General features: G+C 39.4%; 1 pseudogene; it reads left to right on the forward strand.

Moving 5' to 3' along the window:
* Window positions 1-1,669: 1,669 nt before the first annotated feature.
* On the forward strand, window positions 1,670-2,287 carry LOC131409150 (PDZ domain-containing protein 11-like; annotated as a pseudogene).
* Window positions 2,288-6,955: the final 4,668 nt, after the last annotated feature.

A 6,955-nucleotide genomic window follows, 5' to 3' on the forward strand; every position in this document is an offset into this window, starting at 1 on the left:
AAGCAATCCTAAGAAAGAAGAACAAAGCAGGAGGCATCACACTTCCTGATGTCAAACTATACTACAAAGCTATAGTAATCTAAACAGTATGGTACTGGCATAAAAATAGATACATAGACCAATGGAACAGAATAGAGAGCCCAGAAGTAAACCCTCATGTATACAGTCAACTAATATTTGACAAGGGAACCAAGAATACTCAATGTGGAAAGGATAGTCTCTTCAATAAGTGGTGTTGGAAAAACTGGATAATCACATGCAGAAAAATGAAATTGGACCCCTACCTTACACCACTCAAAAAAATTAACTCAAAATGGATTAAAGACTTAAACATAAGACGTAAAACTGTAAAACTCCTAGAAGAGAACATAGGAAAAAAGCTCCTTGACATTGGTCTTTGCAACAATTTTTTAGATATGGTACCAAATGCATAAGCAACAAAAGCAAAAATAAATAAGTGGGACTACATCAAACTAAAAAGCTTCTGCACAGCAAACAAAACAATCAACGAAATGACAAGGCAGAGTATCAAATGGGAGAAAATATTTGTAAATCATATATCTGATAAAGGGTTAATATCCAATATATATAAGGAACTCATACAACTCAATAGCCAAAAAAAAAACAATCCAATTAAAAATGGGCAGAAGAACTGAATAGACATTTTCCCAAAGAAGATATACAAATGGTCAACAGTTACATGAAAAGATGCTCAACATCACTAATCATCAGGGAAATGCAAGTCAAAACCACAATGAGATATTGCCTCACATCTGTTAGAATGGCTGTCATCAAAAAGACAAGAGATAACAAGTGTTGGCGAAACTGGAGAAAAGGGAACCCTTGTACAATTTTGGTGGTAAAGTAAATTTGTACAGCCACTGTGGAAAACAGTATGGTGGTTCCTCAAAGTATTAAACATAGAACTACCATATGATCCAGCAATCTCACTTCTGGGTGTATTTTCAAAGGAATTGAAATCAGGATCTCAAAGAGATATCTGCCCTTCCATGTTCATTGCAGGATTATTCACAATAGCCAAGATAAGAAAACAACCTGTATCCTACATACAGATGAATGGATAAGCTGTGATATATATGTGTTCAGTCATGTAAAAGAAGGAAATTCTGCCATTTGTGACAACATGGGTAGACCTTGAGGACCTTGAGGGCATTATGCTAAGTGAAATAAGTCAGACAGAGAAAGACAAAGACAGAGAAAGACAAATACTATGTGATCTCACTTATGTGTTGAATCTAAAAAAGCCAAACTCATAGAAACAGTAGAATGGTGGTTGCCAGGGGCTGGGGATGGGGGAAATGGGGAAATGTTGGTCAAAGGGTACAAACATCCAGTTATAAGATGAATAAGTTCTGGGGATCTAATGTGGGGGGATATAATGACAGCATGGTCATTATAGTTAACAATACTGTATTATATACTTGAAGGTTGCTAAGATTAGATCTTAAATGTTCTCACCACAAAAAATAAATAGTAACTATGTGAAATGATGGAAGTGTTAACTAATGCTACTGTGGTAATCATTTCGCAATATATGTGTATCAAATCAACACACTGTTCGTGTTAAACTTACACAATATTATATGTCAATTTTATCTCAATAAAGCTAGAAAAAATATATATAGGAATAGTCCCTAGATGAAAACACATGAAACAGGTAAAGTGATTGTTTCAGTGATAGCAATGGGAACAGATTTACTTTTCATTGTGTTCCTTTTTGTACTGTTTGATATTTTTACCATTTGAAACATGTATGTAGAATTGGCGGTGAGCAGAGCCTGAGGTGGCTCAGGCCTGCTGGCAGGGCCAGATTCCTTACGATGACTACCTGGTGGTTTTCCTGCCTGCCAGCATGGATTCCTCCTCATTAGAGGGTGTACCATGCACACTACAACAAGGAGTTGACCCATTTTCTGCCCCAAATCATCACACTGAAGAAGCCCACTGGAGCTCAGTTGGGATTTAACATCGGAGGACGAAAGGCCTCACAGGTAGGCATCTTCATCTCCAATGTGATTCCTGACTCTGATGCACATTGAGCAGGACTTGAGGAAGGGTACCAAGTCCTAGCTGTGAATGATGTGGATTCCCAAGGTCTTGAGCATAGCGAGCCTGTTGAGATCCTGAAGACAACTCACAAAATCAGCACGCATGTCTGCTTCTTTCCATACAGTTATCATCACCAAAAACAGAGGACTGTGCACTAGAGTTGCAGCCCACAGCCCTACACATGGAATCTGCTAGGACAAGCTGGCTAGGCTCCAGGGCAGCCACTTGGGAAACTCTACTCTCAGCCCCTCCCTGACATAGTGGAGTGGGGAGGGTGGGGAGACAGTGAGGCCCTGCGCTGAGCCAGCTAGCCAACTGCATTACCCAGACTGCTGCACTTTTAGTTCCCTAGTGTTCTAGGGGAGCTTCATTCCATGAAAGGAGAAGGATGATGATGTCTAGGTACAACCTAGCCTGTGGAGAACCCTGCTAGAGAAGGAAACTAACATTTATTGAATACCATGTGCTAGGCACTTAATATATGTCATACCGTTTTCATTAGAGCATAGAAATCAGTAGAAACAAGATCTTGGGGGCCTTCCATCTAATCTGCCCGGCCATCTCATCCCATCCTTGCACTACCAATCTCATACACTCTGGACACTCCAATGGGATACTGTTCTTCTCCCCTTCCTCCTCCTATCCTCTCCCAAAAAAAGTAAAACAATACTGAGGGGGGAAAATCATATATGTATATTTATGGATAAAATAATACAGTTCAGCAGTAAATCCAATAAGAGATACCATAAAATTATCTCAATAAATGCCAAAAGATGTATTTGATAAAACCCAAAACCCATCACTGATTTTTTAAAGTTATGTATTAGAACCTAAAATAAAAAATAGTGACATGGGCCGGCCCCATGGCTTAGCGGTTAGGTGAACACACTCCGCTGCTGGCGGCCCTGGTTCGGATCCAGGGCGCGCACCGAGGCACCACTTCTCCAGCCATCCTGAAGCCGACTCCCACATACAGCAACTAGAAGGATGTGCAACTATGACATACAACTATCTACTGGGGCTTTGGGGGGAAAAATAAATAAAATCTTTAAAAAAAAAATAGTGACAATATTAAATGCTGGTGTGTGCGCAGAGAAACTGTACCTCTCACACACTGCTAGTGGGAATGTCAGATGGTACAGCCTTCCTGGAAAATAGTTTGGCAGTTGCTTAAAAAACTAAACCATTCACTTACCATAGGACTCAGCCGTCCTACTCCTAGACATTTATCCCAGAGAAATGAAACGTGTCCACATAAAAACTTGTACATGATTGTTCATAGCAGCATAAGAGCCAAAAACTGGAAACAAACAAAATGTCCTGTAATAGGTAAATGGCTAAAAAAACTGTGGCACATCTATTCCAGGGAATACTACTTGGTAATAAAAAGGAACAAACTGTTGATACATGCAACAACTTGAATAGATCTTAAGGCATTATGCTGAGTGAAAAAAGCCAATCTGAACAGGTCATGTATGATTCCATAACATTTTCAAAATAAAAAAATTATAGAGATGGAGAACTGATTAGTAGTTGCCAGGGGTTAGGGATGGTGGCAGGGAGGGGAAATAAATGACAATAAAGGAATGGCATGAGGGAGGTCTTTATAGTGATGAAATAGTTCTGTATCTTGATTGCAATGGTGGCTGTACAAATCAATAAAATGACTATAGAACTATACATACACATTGTACCAATGTCAGTTTTCTGGTTTTAATGTTGTCCTGTAGTTAGGTAAGATGTAACCATTGGGGAACTGGGTAGAGGGTAGACAGAGACCTCTCTACTGTCTTTGCAAACTTCTGTAAATCTGTAATTATCTCAAAATAAAAAGTTGAAAAAGAAGTTAGAAAATTACAAATAACCGGGCCGGCCCCGTGGCTTAGCGGTTAAGTGCACGCGCTCCGCTGCTGGCGGCCCGGGTTCGGGTCTCGGGCGCGCACCGACATACCGCTTCTCCGGCCATGCTGAGGCCGCGTCCCACATACAGCAACTAGAAGGATGTGCAACTATGACATAAACTATCTACTGGGGCTTTGGGGGAAAAATAAATAAAATTATAAAAACAAAAAAATTACAAATAACCAAATTTCTTTTGAGAGTCTCTCAGACATACACATTCTTTAACAATGAAACATTTAAAGACATTCTCATTAGAATAAGTAAACATAAAGAAAAAAAAACAAGCATACCTGTAGTGATGCTATTATTTAATGTTTTAGAAGTTCTTGTCAATACAATAAGACCTGAAACAAAAATAAAATATTTAGGGCCAGCTCTGGTGGCCTGGTGGTTGGGTTCAGCATGCTCTGCTTTGGCAGCCTGAGTTCGGTTCCCGGGTGCAGACCTATACCACTCGTCTGTTAGTGGCCATGCTGTGGCAGTAGCTCATATACAAAAAAAGAGAAAGATTGGTAGCAAATGTTAGCTCAGGGCGAATCGTCCTCAGCAAGAAGATAATTAATAAATAAATAAACAAGATTTAAGTATTGGGAAGGAAATAAAATTATCTTCATTTGCAGACGATATGGCATAATGTCTTAAAATGTGGAGAACAACCTCCAAACTCTTAGAATTAATAAGGGAGTTCAGGACCAAGATAATGTCACAAAGTCAATAGTTCAATAATCATTTATTGAACTCTTTTCCGCATTGTAATAGTAGCAAATATATAAACAATTTAGGAATAACCCCAATGAAAAAACTTTACTGAGAGATACTGAATGTTATACCAATTGCTTCAGATTTAAACATGTAAATGTAAAAACAACAATAAAAGCAATGTATGCATTCTAAGTGTCTTTGTAATATTTGGAAATTCTTGCAATTACTAGTAACAGAATCCAGTGAATTATTAGCAAAAATGTTTGTATTATATATTCTAGCTCTGCACTACCCCAAAAGGAGCCACTGGCCACATGAATTTTGGCTAGTCTGCACTCTCTGAATTGATACAGTGCTCTAAGTATAAAATACAGAGCAGATTTTGAAGATTTAGTATAAAAAATGTAAAATATCTCATTCATAACTATATTGATTACATGTTGAAATAATATTTGGGGTATATTGGAATCTGTAAAATATATTATTAAAATAATGGTTACTATGAAATTCAGATTTACATATATTGGCTCACTTTTGTGGCTCACATTATATTTCAATTGGACAGCACTGTTCTAGCTTTTTCATATCACACTTTCATGTACCCATAGACCTTACTGCCTGTTAGAATTACCTGGGAGCTTTAAAATAAAATGCCTGGGCCCTGCCCCAAGCAATACGGTGGGTGTTGGTGGCATTGGTATGATCTTAAATCTCGCTATGTGATTCTAATGTACTCCCAAGGTTGATAACTACCACTATTGACCCCAAGCTATCAGGCCCTAAAGAATTCTTTTTCACATTTTTCATTTCATACAATTAAGGAAAGGCACTCTACAGCCTAAGAAGGAACATTAGAATGCAAAGATGTGGTGCCGGTTCCATTCTGGATTGATACCTCCTGTGATTGATCAAAACAAGATGTGAATTTTCCCAGCCTGTTGCCTGATCATGGCAAATTTTTCAGTTTATAAAAACAGAGTAGGGGCCAACCCCGTGGCAGAGTGGTTAAGTTCAGCATGCTCCACTTCAGCAGCTCGGTTTCACAGGTTCAGATCCTGGGCACAGACCTACACCACTTGTCAGCCACGCTGTGGTGGCAACCCACATACAAAAAAATAGAGGAAGATTGGCACAGATGTTAGCTCAGGGTGACTCTTCCTCAAGCAAAAAGAGGATTGTCAGTAGATGTTAGCTCAGGGCTAGTCTTCCTCAACAACAACAATAAAAATAATGAATTTTTTTTTTTTTAAGTTTTATGTGATGCTCGGCTGAGTACAGTTACTAATATTTGAGCTGGTTCTGAGTGGATGGCGTTGATGACGGATTTAAAACACAGAAGGTTTGTGTGCTTTCTCCTCTTTTCTAATCACAGCATCTCTAGGAGATGGGCAGGGCAAGAGTCCTTATCCCCATTTTTAGAGGAGGACACTGAGGTCCACAGAGGGCAAGTGGGTTGCCTAAGATTGTGTGGCTAGTGGTGTAACATAGTCTAGACTTGAACACACCTCTTAACACCTGGCCAAGACACTTTAGTGGGTATCAGAATTCCACGGGGCAGTTTGTTAAAATTAGGGATTATGTTACCCTGATTCTGGGGTCTGTGTGAAGCCTGAACTTCTGCATTTTAATAAGTGATATCCCCACCAGGTGATTCTGTTGAAGGTGGTCCCACCTTCAAAGCACACTTGGAGAAATGCTGCTCTAATCTGAGCCTGGAGGTTCAGAGACACAGCAGGGAACAGGTGACCGTCAAGAGACATGCATATAAAATTTCTAAAAAGATATGCAGAAAACATTGTTAGTCTCTGAGAAGGAGGCTTGAGGGTCTGGTACAAGAGTGAGACTTATTTTTAAATTTTTGTTACATTTCATACTTTTTAATCTTAAGCATGTACTATTTTTAAATGAAAAAACTAACTTGAGGGGCTGGTCTGGTGGGGTAGTGGTTAAGTTCACGTGCTCCACTTAGGCAGCCTGGGGTTCACAGGTTCTGACCCCGGGCTCAGACCTATGCACCACTTATCAAGCCATGCTGTGGCAGGTGTCCCACATTTAAGTAGAGGAAGATGGGCACAGTTTTGTTAGCCCAGAGCCAATCTTCCTCAGCAAAAAGAGGAGGAATGGCAAGAGATGTTAGCTCAGGGCTAATCTTCCTCACCAAAAAAAAAAAAAAAAAACCTAACTTGAAAAGAGAGATCATGAATTTAGAAAGCTTATTATTAGCACATTGCCCAACAAATAGGTGGTCAATAAGTAAAAATTCCTTTCTTTTGTGTCTTCC

This window comes from Diceros bicornis, chromosome 7 (genome assembly GCF_020826845.1).
Source record: "Diceros bicornis minor isolate mBicDic1 chromosome 7, mDicBic1.mat.cur, whole genome shotgun sequence".
Lineage (NCBI taxonomy): Eukaryota > Metazoa > Chordata > Mammalia > Perissodactyla > Rhinocerotidae > Diceros > Diceros bicornis.